The sequence below is a fragment of the Salmo salar genome, chromosome ssa18 (assembly GCF_905237065.1).
Source record: "Salmo salar chromosome ssa18, Ssal_v3.1, whole genome shotgun sequence".
NCBI lineage: Eukaryota > Metazoa > Chordata > Actinopteri > Salmoniformes > Salmonidae > Salmo > Salmo salar.
The window spans coordinates 13,924,732-13,940,468 of record NC_059459.1 but is presented as its reverse complement, the minus strand read 5'-3'; the positions used below and the strand labels follow the sequence as shown (position 1 = coordinate 13,940,468).

The window sequence follows — 15,737 nt, the reverse complement described above, 5'->3', positions numbered from 1 at the left end:
AACACAATACGGAATAATGCGGACACAGGGAACAACAACGTGAAGGAGTCCAGGTGAGTCCAATGAGCGCATAATGCGCATAATGTTGGTAACAGGTGTGTATGATGACGGGTAGCCTGGCGCCCCCGAGCACAAGGGAGGAGGAGCGGGAGCAGGCGTGAAACTGTGCTCAGTGAATAAACTCCATCCAAGAGTTATTTATTCCCTCTAAATGTGACAGCCAGGCTCCTATTGCGAAATAGCAAAGGCTTCAATTACAAAACAGGAATATATAAGAGCATGTGATAAATCTAGGTCACCGCCTCGTTCACAACAAGCTTATACCAGTTTCGCAAAGAAACATCAACACTGATCATCTCACATTATCTAACTTGGCACACACTCACTTATAAACCACCTTTTCTTCTCTTCAGCAGGTTAAGTCCATTGCACATATTTGTTGAGGCCACTGAAGTATATCGTTAAAGTTGAGGCCCCTGGGCTATTCTTCGGGGAAGTGGGTGTCTTACAAGTTTTGGGGAGTGATCAACATGTTCTTTCATAATCTGTATTTAGTATGAATAGTTTCTCTGCAAGCGTTTCTCTCAGAGTGGATGCATCTGGAGTGAGCTGGTATAAAAGACACACGTTCAGCATAATGTAAGTAGAAATGATAGGCTCTCATTGCTTTGATAAGGTTTGTTTGATTTGTGATGTGTTAAGTTTTTAAAAGGAGATTTTTATAGAAATAGACATGTGTAATAACATCGTTTACAAACTGTCTTTCAAAGTATTACAATTTATTGCAAGAGTGATGTGTGCTTTAGATTTTTAATGTGATGACGCTAACTATTTGTGTGTACTTCAGGGTTTATCTTGCTGGGTTGGTTGGCTTGCTGCTCAACTTGACTGCTGAAGCTAGAGTTGGTTAAGGAAGGTACACTTCTGCTATTTCCTCTCACATCATAACCACACAACTCAGAAATCATACGCTGTGCATATATTGAGTGAACGCCGGCCATGCGAAATCAAATGCTGTTGTTCCTTATTGATTTGTTTCCCACTGATCCCCGTATAGGAACTCCTCTGAGTCTAGCTTTTGTACCGAGACAAAGGAATGTCTGCTCTATGATCTGGTTTGCAAGAATGATGATTATGAGGTGAGTCGATTGTAAAGCACAAATTAACCGCACATAGCAGCTAAAACTAAGTCAGGAGTTTGTTTCCCCGCCTTTTTTTTTTACACGTTTAGTTTTAGGTCAGGGTTGCAGATACAATACAATGGCATTTTCATCACAATAAAGTTGATCATAATGTTCCATACAATTGTGAAAACCTAAAATATACATACCTGCATGCGTAAAAACAGGAGCTTCCCCCTACCCAGCTACCAAGCTTCCATCCACCCAACGACCCCAGCCCCAGAAACCAGGTTTCCCACCCCTTCCCACCCACCGCGTCTAGGAACCAAAGTTGCTTGTACACCCCCCCCCCCCCCCCACCCTCACCCACTTGGCAGCTCCCGAACCCCCACACCCTCCACCCATGGACTACTCCTTCCCTCGCACCTACAATGTCAATTGTTTCACCACATTGGGGTATCGTATTGAGTTGTAGATCAGTTATGCAGGGTTGTTTCACTTTTGCACAGTCCCAACCCAAACCTACATCATCTGTAATGCACTCTACAGCACAGGATTCTGGGTGAATGTTTGTGTCTGTGGCTGTGTTGCAGGTACGCCACTATGACTCAGTGAAATGGGTGTCGACAGACAAGGAAGCCCACTTCATGGATAAGTCCATAGTCACCTCATTCATGAGACCGGATCCAACAAGGCTGGTGTGTGTGTGTGTGTGTGTATTTTTGTGTGTGTACATCTATTTGTGTGCGTGTGTGTGTGCGTGCATATGCATGAGTCTGTTTCCATGCTTGTGTGTCTACCTGGCAAGATGTGTTTACCCATACATTTTTCCTATAGGCATCAACATTGACATGTGTCACGTCCTGACCAGTAAGGGGTCATTTTGTTATGATAGTTTGGTCAGGGCGTGGCAGGGGGTGTTTGTTTTGTGTGTTTTGGGATTTTTGGGTTGATCTATGTTATTTTATTTCTATGTTTAAATATCTAGTTTTTCTGTTTCTATGTTGGAATTGTTTGGGGTTGGTCTCTAATTGGAGGCAGCTGAATCTCATTGCCTCTGATTAGATACCATATTTATGTAGGGGTTTTCTCATTGTGTTTTGTGGGTGGTTAAAATGTAATGTAAATGTAATGTAAATGTAAATGTTAATTTCTGTTTTGTATTCCATACCTGACAGAACTGTTTGGCTGTCGTTATTGGTTCCTTTGTTTCAGTGTTCGGATCACAATAAATACATGATGAGCACTAACCACACTGCGCCTTGGTCTACTCCTTCAGACGGCCGTTACAACATGACAGTCCCAGTGATTGTCGAGGAGACTAAGAGGATTTCACAGTCATTTGTCTACACCCTCAGCTTTGTCCTGCCATCTGCCCATCATATGACTCCTGCCCAACCCACTGATGACAAGGTAAGGCCCAATAGACCCCTACACCCTATGCACTTGTTAAGATCTGAGAGGATTTGATTGGTTTAAGCAACATGGTGAACTTCCATTTAGTCTATCAGAGGGTAAGGTGGAGCTATTACCATATTGCTGTCTGTCAAAAATGTGTCAACCTGACAAGTGCATAGGGTGTAGGGTCAAGGGGTCCATTTGGGATTAGCCTAACACTCTATATAACTGATTTTAACCTGGATGCCTCAGATCTGTACATTCTGTATAGCCAACTCTTACATGGTCATGGTCAATATGATTGTCTATCAGACCTGGGTTCATGAAGTATATCTTTAAAATACTTTGATTCAGATTTTCTAGAGTGCCAGATGGGCGGGGTTTGCACTTTTAGGACTATTCAATTGTTGCCATTGTGCAAGACAAGCTCATTCAAGCGCAGCTTAAGTATTTTAAATAACACAAAGACTTTTTCAACTAGGGACGCACAATATATCTGTAAGCATATCGGATTTGGTCGATATTAGCTAAAAATGCCAACAACGGCATCGGTCCGATGTCTAATTTAACGCCGATGTGCAAAACCAATGTCAAATTTGACGTGCATACCTATGTAATGTAGGTAGATGACGTAATGACGCCACAAAAAATGTTGCGCTACACTTGTAACACAGCATTCCTAACCTAGCCCACAATGTCTGCTGTGTAGATCGAGCAGTCAACAAGTCGAGCAGTCATTTAAAAGAGTAAGAACATTTCAGCGAAACAACTCAAAAGTGAAATCCATTAACACCAAGATAATGGAATTCATTACCCTTGACAATCAACCGTTCTCTGTCGTGGAGGATGTTGGCTTTTGCATCGGTACACACTACCGAGTAGGCACTATTTTTCAGATGTTGCCGTACCGGAGTTACACAGTATTGCTATTACCGTAACTGCTATTAGCTTCACGACTGACATTTGGACCAGCGATGTCAGTCCCATAAGCATGCGGAGTCTGACAGCACAGTGGGTTGTCGAGGATTTAGTACTGAGGAAAGTCGTATTGCATGCTCAAGAATGTGCTGGTTCTCATATCGCTGCTGCCATTAACAAGGCGTTTGAGAACATGTTTGAAACTTGGAAACATGAACAACTGACCCGAGAAATAAGCTCATCAACTGCGCCTGCAGCAGAAATGATACCCTCTGTCATGGCATTGAAACGCCTGCTTAACAAAACTGCCAACACAGGCTGTGAACAAGCGATGAAATCCTGGTTGAGAATGAAACGACTGAACAAATGAACAGTGAAACAACACAGCAAGTAAGTGAAAGAAATTGGTTTTAATTATGTTTTACTGGTAACGGGGTGTAACGCCCTGGCCATAGAGAGGGGTTTTTTGTTCTTTATTTTGGTTAGGCCAGGGTGTTACATTGGGTGGGCGTTCTATGTTCCTTTTTCTATGTTTTTGTATTTCTTTGTTTTGGGCCGTGTGTGGCTCCCAATCAGGCACAGCTGAAGCTCGTTGTTGCTGATTGGGAGTCACACATAAGGAGCATGGGTTTTGTGGGTAATTGTTTCTGTTAGTGTGTTTCACCTGACAGGACTGTTTGGCTGTCAGTTTCTTGTTTTTTGTAATTGTAGAGTGTTCCGTTCAAGTATTAAATATGGCGAACACTAACTCCGCTGCACCTTGGTCTTCTCTCCAGTACGACAACCGTTACAGAATTACCCACCACAAAAGGACCAAGCAGCGGAGGAAGAAGCAGCACCAGGAGAGCAGCATGATGGACTCATGGACGTGGGAACAAATCCTGGACGGAGAGGGACCATGGACTCAGGCTGGGGATTATCGCCTCCCGCAGTAGGAGATCGAAGCGGAGAGGCGATGGTATGAGGAGAGAGAGCGCAACAGGCACGAGAGGCAGCCCCCAAAAAATGTTTTGGGGGGGCACACGGGGAGTGTGGCAGAGCCAGGATTTAATTCTGGGCTAACTCCCCGTGCTTACAGGAGGCAGCGCAGTACTGGTCAGGCACCGTGTTATGCGGTAAAGTGCACGGTGTCCCCAGTACGCATTGATAGCCCGGAGTGCTACATGCCAGCCCCCCGCAAGTGCCATGCGAGAGCAGGCATCGAGCCAGGACGGGTTGTGCCAGCTCAGCGCGTCTGGTCTCCAGTGCGCCTCCTCGGTCCAGGTTATCCTGCGCCGGCATTGCGCACTGGGTCTCCAGGGCGCTGGGAGGGTCCAGTTCGCCCAATGCCTGTTCTCCGCCCGTGCCGGGCCGAAGTGGGCAGTCAGCCTGGAGAATGGGTAAAGAGCGTAAAGGCCAGAACTCCAGTGCTCCCCCACAGCCCGGTTTATCCTGTGCCTCCTCCTCGGTCCAGGCCTCCAGTGGATCTCTCCAGCCTGGTCCGTCCTGTGCCACCTCCCAGGACTAGGCCTCCAGTGGGTCTCCCCATCCTGGTTAAGCCTGTGCCTCCTCCTCGGACCAGGCCTCCAGGGGGTCTGGCCCATCCTGGTCAGTCCTGTGCCTGCTCCACGGACCAGGTCTCCAGTGGATCTCGCCAGTCCGGAGCCGCCAGAGCCGCCCGCCAGTCAGGATCCGCCAGAGCCGCCCGCCAGTCAGGAGCCGCCAGAGCCGCCCGCCAGTCAGGAGCCGCCAGAGCCGCCCGCCAGTCAGGAGCCGCCAGAGCCGCCCGCCAGTCAGGAGCCGCCAGAACCGCCCGCCAGTCAGGAGCCGCCAGAGCCGCCAGTCTGCCCGGAGCCGCCAGAGCGGCCCGTCTGCCCGGAGCTGCCAGAGCGGCCCGTCTGCCCGGAGCTGCCAGAGCGGCCCGTCTGCCCGGAGCTGCCAGAGCGGCCCGTCTGCCCGGATCAGCCAGAGCGGCCCGTCTCCTCGGATCAGCCAGAGCCGGGCGCAGCCAGGGTCGAGCCAGGGTCGCCCGCCAGCCGGGTGCAACAAGGGTCGCCCGCCAGCCGGGCGAAGTCAGGGTCGCCCGCCAGACCTTCGGCGCGGCCAGGTGCACCACCTAAGAGGGCGACGCCAAGGGTGGGGCAGAGGCCACATCCCGCACCTGAGCCGCCGCCGTAAGAAGGCCCACTCAGACCCTCCCCTTCAGTGTTAGGTTTTGCGGCCGGAGTCCGCACCTTGGGGGGGGGGGTACTGTAACGCCCTGGCCATAGAGAGGGGTTTTTTGTTCTTTATTTTGGTTAGGCCAGGGTGTTACATTGGGTGGGCGTTCTATGTTCCTTTTTCTATGTTTTTGTATTTCTTTGTTTTGGGCCGTGTGTGGCTCCCAATAAGGCACAGCTGAAGCTCGTTGTTGCTGATTGGGAGTCACACATAAAGAGCATGTTTTTCCTTTGGGTTTTGTGGGTAATTGTTTCTGTTAGTGTGTTTCACCTGACAGGACTGTTTGGCTGTCAGTTTCTTGTTTTTTGTAATTGTATAGTGTTCCGTTCAAGTATTAAATATGGCGAACACTAACTCCGCTGCACCTTGGTCTTCTCTCCAGTACGACAACCGTTACAGAATTACCCACCACAAAAGGACCAAGCAGCGGAGGAAGAAGCAGCACCAGGAGAGCAGCATGATGGACTCATGGACGTGGGAACAAATCCTGGACGGAGAGGGACCATGGACTCAGGCTGGGGATTATCGCCTCCCGCAGTAGGAGATCGAAGCGGCGAGAGCGGAGAGGCGATGGTATGAGGAGAGAGAGCGCAACAGGCACGAGAGGCAGCCCCAAATTTTTTTTTGCAGAGCCAGGATTTAATATCGGTATCGGCCAAAAATGTAATATCTGTGCATCCCTAATCTCAACACGTCAGGTATGTAATGTATTTTTTTAAGACTGCTGGCTAACTATCTGGATGCCATTGTGATCTCCCTGTGCAGGTGTACTTTACAGACTTGTCAGATATGAAAGTGTACGTGAGGAGCTACGGTAGATGGATGATGTCTTTGACAGCCAGCATTAAAACCTCTTAAGGATCAACTGCTTTTTTTCAATTTTCGCCTTAAATGACATACCCAAATCTAACTGTTTGCAGCTTAGACCCTGAAGCAAGGATATGCATGTTCTCGGTACCATTTGAAAGGAAACACTTTGAAGTTTGTGGAAATGTGAAAGAAACGTAGGAGAATATAACACAATAAATCTGGTAAAATACAATACAAAGAAAAAAAATATACCGTTGAATTTATTTTATTTTTATACCATCATCTTTGAAATGCAAGAAAAAGGCCATCATGTATTATTCCAGCCCAGGTGGCAGCAGTGTATGTGCAAAGTTTTAGACTGATCCAATGAACCATTGAATTTCTATTCAAAATGTTGTATCAACACTGCCCAAATGTGCCTAATTTGTTTATTAATAACTTTTCATGTTCAAAATTGTGCACTGTCCTAAAACAATAGCATGCTATTATTTCACTGTAATAGCTACTGTAAATTGGACAGTGCAGTTAGATTAACAGGAATGTAAGCTTTCTGCCAATATCAGATATGTCTATGTCCTGGGAAATGTTCTTGTTACTTACAACCTCATGCTAATCGCATTAGCCTACGTTAGCTCAATGTCCCGCAGGGGACCCACCGATCCTGAAGAAGTTTTAACTCCATGCTTCTGAAAAGGCAACTTGACAAAGTCCAGGCCACCTACAACAAAGACTACAACTACACTGCGGGATATGACAGGTGAGTGCACGGTGGTAGCCATGCTGGTGGTAGCCATGCTGGTTAAGTGTGCCTTGAATTCAAAATAAATCACTGACAGTGTCACCAGCAAAGCACCATCACACCTCCTCCTCTATGCTTCACGGTGGGAACCACACATGCGGAGATCATCCGTTCACCAACTCTGCGTCTCATAAAGACACGGCGGTTGTAACCAAAAATCTCACATTTGGACTCATCAGACCAAAGGACAGATTTTCACCGGTCTAATCTCTATTTCTTGTGTTTCTTGACCCAAGCAAGTCTCTTCTTCTTATTGGTGTCCTTTAGTACTGGTTCTGTGCAGCAATTTGACCATGAAGGCCTGATACACGCAGTCTCCTCTGAACAGTTGATGTTGAGATGTGTCTGTTACTTGAACTCTGTGAAGCATTTATTTGGACTGCAATTTCTGAGGCTGGTAACTCTAATGAACTTATCCTCTGCAGCAGAGTGACTCTGGGTCTTCCTTTCCTGTGGCAGTCCTCATGAGAGCCAGTTTCATCATAGCGCTTGATGGTTTTATGGTTTGTACCTCCAGCGCCCCTCTATATGTAGCCCATGTATGTAATGCTTTCTAGACAGAAATAGTATGACATGCCATATTATTTTGGTCCAGATCAGCATCAGCCACATGTTCTACACATACTGAGACAGAGGGGTGCTGTTTCGCTCGCTCGGATGCTTTAAGTGAGATTGATGTGTCTTTCGGTTGGCGGGCTTCTCTGTCAAATATTTCAATATTTTATTTGGATGGGCAAGGAGGTACAGTAAGGCGGGCCAGGCCCCCAAGGCCCACCCATAACCCCGGCCCTGTTAAATTGAATGTTTGACAATCAGATGAAAACAACATGACTGTTTGTGTTTATGCCACATTAAAAGGCATAAGTGGCGTGTCCATGAGTGTCACGGCTGTCGTAGGAAGAAGCGGACCAAAGTGCAGCGTGTGTCGTTCCACATTGTATTTACTCTGTGAAACTATGCAATACATAAATAAACTGAATAAACAAAACACTACTCAAAATTAATCTCCCACAAACCCAGGTGGAAAAAAACCCTACTTAAGTATGATCTCCAATTAGAGACAACGAGGAAAAGCTGCTTCTAATTGGAGATCATCCCAAATAAAACCCCAACATAGAAATACAAAACTAGACCGACAACATAGAAATAGAAAACATAGAGAGAGAAAAACCTTGTCACGCCCTGACATACTCTACCCTAGAAAATAACATCTTTCTATGGTCAGGACGTGACAATGAGGCTAGGAGGAAGCTTTTCCCAAAGTAAATTGAATTAAATTGCCAAAATTATATAGCCTGATTAGTTTACTCCTGTCTATACATAAATACATAAAACAATTAAAGTAGGCTACTACACCAGAAAGCATGATTTGTCCACGAAGGATCATAAGCTTTTTTTAAAAATCTGTGGATTAATTGTTTTAAATCGCATAGCCTACAGTCGGAATGGCCTGCAATTTGGACAGCGCGTGCTGCAAATACCAAATAGGTGATTGTTGAGTTGAGACTGTCAGTGAAAGCAGAGAGACCCTGCCAAGTTAATCGCAATATTTAAAAAATACAATCGCGGAACATTTTTTGGAAAACAAATGGCTATTGCTGTAAAGAGATGACAATGAAAATACTCTAATCTGTCTTTTAGTTGTAAAAAATCTTAACTTAATTGAGCAAACAGTAGCCTGCCTTAATGGCACCAGCGGAGAACATCAGCCTTATCCCCGGTGACGTGTGCATATCCACTGTCTTTGTCATTGGGTCAGCGCCACTTCTGCTTGTATTTGGACAATAATTTATAGATGGAAGTTATATTGTATTTGTGTCTCCCCTTTTCGTAGGCCAATTATATGGATCAGACAAAATCGTTTTTATTGATCTGTTTGTCAGTGTCAGCAGAGTAATCTACCCTGTAATTTTTTGGAATATTATTTAAAAAATGCGCGTGGGCACTTGCATGTCCAGCAGTGGTAAGAATTAAATCTACTTTCAGCCCAGGTTACGTGACGCATCCAGTGTCACAGGTACTGTAAAAGATTGAACGTAGCCTTTTCTCATTAAACTTAGCATTGTTTTTGAAACTGAAAATGTTCTAATAAATAAAACATTGCCTCTTCTCACAGGTAGGCTGCAGTAGATACTTCCCATTCTCAAAATGCAATGACGCATGTAATGTATGTCTGCAGGCAATAATTGTGTATGCAAAGATGCAGTAACAGTGATATGGCAGGATTGATAGAATCCTGATTGAACAGGACTCAATGGGTCTTATTTTAGCTGTATAAAAGCTTTGTGAATGTACAGTGCATTCGGAAAGTATTCAGACCCATTGACTTTTTCCAGATTTTGTTATGTTACAGCTTTGTTCTAAATTTATGAAATAGTTTTGTTTCCTCATCAATCTACACACAATACCCCATAATGACAAAGCAAAAACGGGTATTTAGACATTTTTGCAAATGTATAAAAAAAACCCCTGAAAAATCACATTTACATAAGTATTCAGACCCTTTACTCAGTACTTTGTTGAAGCACCTTTGGCAGCGATTACAGCCCCAAGTATTCTTGGGTATAACGCTATAAGCTTGGCACATCTGTATTTGGGAGTTTCTCCCATTCTTCTCTGCTCTGTCAGGTTGGATGGGGAGTATCGCTGCACAGCTATTTTCAGGTCTCTCCAGAGATGTTCGATTGGGTTCAAGTCCGGGCTCTGGTTGGGCCACTCAAGGACATACAGAGACTTGTCTCGAAGCCACTCCTACTTTGTCTTGACTTAGTGCTTAGGGTCGCTGTCCTGTTGGAAGGTGAACCTTCACCCCAGACTGAGGTCCAGAGCGCTCTAGAGCAAGTTTTCATCAAGGTTTTCTCTGTGCTTTGCTCTGTTCATCTTTCACTCGATCCTGACTAGTCTGACAGTCCCTGCCACTGTAATACATCCCAGCAGCATGATACCGCCACCACCATGCTTCACCATAGGACCGCCACAATGAGGACCGCCACAGGAAAGGAAGACCCAGAGTTACCTCTGCTACAGAAGATAAGTTCATTAGTGATTAGCCTCAGAAATTGCAGCCCAAATAAATTCTTCACAGAGTTAAAGTAACAGACACTTCTCAACATCAACTGTTCAGAGGAGACTGCATGAATCCAGTCTTCATTGTCGCAAAGAAACCACTACTAAAGGACACCAATAGGAAGAACAGATTTGCTTGGGCCAAGAAACACGAGTAATGGACATTAAACTGGTGGAAATCTGTCCAGTGGTCTGATGAGTCCAAATTTGAGATTTTTGGTCCCAACCGCCATGTCTTTGTGAGACGCAGAGCAGGTGAAAGGATAATCTCCGCATGTGTGGGTCCCACCATGAAGCATGGAGGAGGAGATGTGGGGGTGCTTTGCCGGTGACAGTGTATGTGATTTATTTAGAATTCAAGACACACTTAACCAGCATGACCTTAGTGGGACTATCATTTGTTTTTCAACAGGACAATGACCCAACACACCTCCAAGCTGTGTAAGGGCTATTTGACCAAGAAGGAGAAGGCTAGAGTGATGTATCAGATGACCTGGCATATGTAGGAACTCCTTCAAGACTGTTGGAAAAGCATTCCAGGTGAAGCTTGTTGAGAGAATACCAAGAGTGTGCAATGATATTTCTTGTTTGTTTCACAATAAAAATATTTTGCATCTTCAAATTGGTAGGCATGTTGTGTAAATCAAATGATACAACCCCCCCCCCAAAAAAAAAAAAAATTTTAATTCCAGGTTGTAAGGCAAAAAAATTGGATAAATGCCAAGGGGTGAATGCTTTATGTGCATCCTGTTTACATTGATCATCCTTGAGATGTTTCTGCAACTTGATTGGAGTCCACCTGTGGTAAATTCAATTGATTTGACATGATTTGGAAAGGCACACACCTGTTTATGTAAGGTCCCACAGTTGACAATGCATGTCAGAGCAAAAACCAAGCCATGAGGTCGAAGGATTGTGTCGAAGCACAGAACTGGGGAAGGGTAAACTGAGCAATCGGGGGAGAAGGGCCTTGGTCAGGGAGGTGTCCAAGAACCCAATGGTCACTCTAATAGAGCTCCAGAGTTCCTCTGTGGAGATGGAAGAACCTTCCAGTAGGACAACCATCTCTGCAGCACTCCATCAATCAGGCCTTTATGGCTAAACGGAAGCCACTCCTAAGTAAAAGGCACATGACAGCTAACTTGGAGTTTGCCAAAAGGCACCTAAAGACTCTCAGACTATGAGAAACAAGATTCTCTGGTCTGATGAAACCAAGATTGAACTCTTGGGCCTGAATGCCAAGCGTCATGTCTGGAGGAAACCTTGCACCATTCCTACGGTGAAGAATGGTGGTGGCAGCATCCTGCTGTGGGGATGTTTTTCAGAGGCAGGGACTGGGAGACTAGCCAGAATCAAGGGAAAGATGAAAGGAGCAAAGTACAGAGAGATCCTTGATGAAAACCTGCTCCAGAGCGCTCAGGACCTCAGAGTGGGGCAAAGTTTCACCTTCCAACAAGACAACGACCCTAAGCACACAGCCAAGACAATGCAGAAGAGGCTTTGGGACAAGTGTCTGAATGTCCTTGAGTGGCCCAGCCAGAGCCCGTCTCTGGAGAGACCTGAAAATAGCTATGCAGCGACGCTCCCCATCCAACCTGACAGAGCGTGAGAGGATCTGCAGAGATGAATGGGAGAAGCTCTCCAAATACTTGAGGCTGTAATCACTGCTAAAGGTGCTTCAACAAAGTACTGTGTAAAGGGTCTGAATACTTACGGAAATGTGATATTTCAGTTGTTAATTTTTAATACATTTGCAAAAAAAAAGAATAATTGCTTTGTCTTTATAGGGTATTGTGTGTAGATTGATGAGGGATTTAAAATATATATATACTGTTACATAACAAAAATGTGGAAAAAGTCAAAGGTTCTGAATACTTTCTGAATGCACTGTTGCTCCATTCTCCTGTTTTTTATTTTATTCCTCTTGTTGTTTTATTTGTATTATTATTTTTAATTGCTGCATCGTTGGGAAGGCCTCAGAAGCAAGCATTTCACGGTAACACCAATTTGTATTTGGCTCCTGTGACAAATCAAATGTGATTTGATTTGATTCATGTAGAACTGTGAGTCTGTACTTTATGGCTAAAAATGATACATGACCCTGAAGAACTCCTTTAGGGTCAGCTGGATGATAGAGAGGGTTGGGTTCCCCAGGCAGAACTGCAATCTTCTTAATAAGAGAAGTTCTCCACAGCTGATCAGCCACTGTCTAAGTTGAGGCAAGGTGATAGTTGAGGCAAGGTCATAGTTGAGGCAAGGTGATAGATGAGGCAGGGTGTTAGATGAAAAAAAGAGAAACGCACTCAAGGTCCATAATTTTTATTTTCATTGTATTTTTCTGTAAATAGCCCTATAAATACAGGTAAAAGGGAAAAATGTATATCGCCCATTGGCTTTTAAAAATGTGGGAAAATCAGGTTACTCTAGGGATACAGAATGTTCCCCTCTTCCAGTGAGGATTATGGGCCAATAGAGATGTGGACCAACAGTTCTGGGGCTGGTGGGTCAGGACACAGTCAGCACCCCAGGTGGTGTTTGCGTCAGGTGCCAGTCATGCTGAAGTCCTGAGTCCATTGGGGTGGAGGGGGTCCCATTGAGAGGGAGGATCAGTACCACCTGATAATGCTGTTATTATATCATGATGCATGATGATGATGCTGTAATTAGTGCATGATGTGCAGCACTTATTCTTTGATGTCGCATGACATGGGCTGACAATAGTCGTGGCTACACATTACAGAATACCCCATTACACCATATAATTAAATATATAATGGTAAGCACATCCTGTCTGTGACCACAACAACCAATAGCGTTGAAGCGTGAGGATCAACTTCTCCACTGTTTTGGTGCCCTGGCTACCACACTGTGAACAGCGTGAAGCGAACCCGTGCACACGCGCCAATACTGTGTGTGACTGCGTGAGAGCAAAGTCTTGCATCTCGCTCATCTCAATATCTGCGGTGCTGTTGGTGGCAACGTCATTTAGCTGAGTCCACCTTTTTAAAACATGTCTTAAGACCTCTCTAGACGTGATGGCTGGGCATGTTATACTTTTTCTTCTTCTTCACTGTTTACTCGCCAACTCTTTATGAAATTGTTATGCCAAACTGTAGTGAATTCCCACTCCCAGTGGTGCAGTCCCTCTGATATCACATCTCAGACCTCACGCTACCTGGCCCCGACAGTGCCAGAGTGAAAACAAAATAAAAAATCCTAGTGACCTCTGTGACCAGGCCACTGATAGGTTGCTAAGGGGGCGGACACCTGACAGCACTTCTGCCTGCTCAGATCCGAGACTCCTCAGTCTCTCTCCAGGTGGACATGTGTGATGGTGTGCATGGACAGAAGTGGGTGTGACTATTGTAGCTTGTTGTGTACTTAAACTTGTTATTGGTTGTAGTTATTACGGCTAGTTGTCATGATGGTTTTGTTGTAAACATGCTCAGGGAGCATTCTCATATTCATACAGTCCTTGGATATAAGAGCAACGTCAACTTACCAACATTACGACCAGGAATACGACTTTCCCAAAGCGGATCCTCTGTTTGGACCACCACCCAGGACAACGGATCGGATCCCAGTAGGCAACCCAAAACAACGGCGCCACAGAAGGTGCAGACGGAGTGGTCTTCTGGTCAGGCTCCGTAGACAGGCACATCGCTCACCGCTGGAAATAAAGATCATTCTTGTGTGTAACTTCGGTGTAATTCCTCTGACCAGTAAAGGTCGCACCGGATTTGTGACCACTATTGGCACCACTATGGCAGCCTAAAGAGAGTTCATAGTGGACTTGCCATCCAGACCCTTGGATTACGTCCCCTTTTCCTCACCAGCATACGGAGTAAATGCAGCTTCCGGTTGTTAGGAGTTAGACACACGGCTTCTCCAGAAATGTATGAAGTCCTGCTGCCTGTTTAGGCAGCAACGGCGTAGACTCAAAGCCTCATGCCGTCGGGATGGATTGACAATGATGGAGCAATGGAGTTGGAAAGAGCATAAACGGATTTGGGACCAGGCTACAGAATACTGGAATTTGGGGGGGAATATTTACAGTGTTTGTGCATCTTTCAACTAGAAACTGACAGACCTCAGATTTAGCCCGCAGATTGTCTAACACTGTGTGTGTGTGTGTGTGTGTGTGTGTGTGTGTGTGTGTGTGTGTGTGTGTGTGTGTGTGTGTGTGTGTGTGTGTGTAACAAATCTACAATAAATCATTTTTCATATTTCCAACCATATAGTCCTTTTCTGTAAGATAGATGCCTTTCAATAATACAAATACACATAAACAAATTAAACACCTGTATTTAAGTTAAACACTATTATACTACAGAACAACAAAATAGATTACAACTTAGCATTTGATAAGACTGAATAACATTTATTTTGAAAACATTCGGCAAATGAATCCATTTTAGCAACACTTTCTCCTCTGAGAGCGGAAGGGGGAATGAAGTAATCTTTCATTGTTAGGAATGCTTTTAAATCAACCTTTCAATCCCAGTCCATCTAGAATGACGCTGAATTTACCAATTGGCTAGGTACTGCTCTGTTTCAGCTGTCGTAGGCAGCCAAGCTGTTTAGAGAAGGAGGTGCTTTCTGCACCCTTGAGTGCCATGCATTCAGGGACATTTGGAATGTTTGGGTCCTTTTTTTGTACATTTGATTGGTGGATTCAAATAAAGTATTTAAAATGTGTGTGTGAGAGAGAGAGAGAGAGAGAGAGAGAGACTGTGTATGACTGTGTGTGTCTTTAGTGCACTCTGCACCTTTCTGTCTAGATCTGACACACTTTGTGTTTTTTGGAGCAGTGGACCAGGGGTAAGGACTCGGCCTGTAGAATTATGAATCTGGCTTTTCCACCACAATGGCTGTGAGATGCATTAAACTGATGGAGTTGCTTATTTCTATCTAGTGGTTTGCCTCCCTGCTCCACTCTGCTGACCCTATTCTAGATAATTCTAGAATAGAATGTGGTATAGCTGTCTCATCTGGTCCGCTGGCCATTTTTCTCATACTTAATTACATTACAGGGCTGCATATTTTAGGACACGGCTTGTCAGCTGAAGCTGAAAATTAGGCAAGTGACTTCCCTATCATTATACTATATTATAAGATATATTTGTTTGTTTGTTATGGATTCAACAGGTATGTGTGCGTTTTCAGTGCGATAACATAGACACAATCCTGTGTGTGAACAATACATGGGATTGAAAAACGTGTTGCGCTAGCTGTTGCAGTGTAAAAGGTAACAGTTGTTGACATGGGATGTGTGTGTGTGTGTGAGTGTCTCTGGCCAGGTTCCTGGGCTGCAGCTATCAAGGAGGACAAACTTTCTCCCCAGGCAGGAGAAGAACTCACACTCAGTCCCTCGTACTTCCTTCTCTCTTCTTTTGAGGGTTTTCCCTGCACTCCGTGGGTCTGTT

The 15,737-nt window shown here is 44.9% G+C and overlaps 1 pseudogene; it reads left to right on the top strand.

Annotated features, from left to right (window-relative positions):
* The first annotated feature begins 323 nt into the window (after positions 1–323).
* LOC106576913 (heme-binding protein 2-like) lies at positions 324–12,879 on the top strand (annotated as a pseudogene).
* The last annotated feature ends 2,858 nt before the right edge of the window (positions 12,880–15,737 follow it).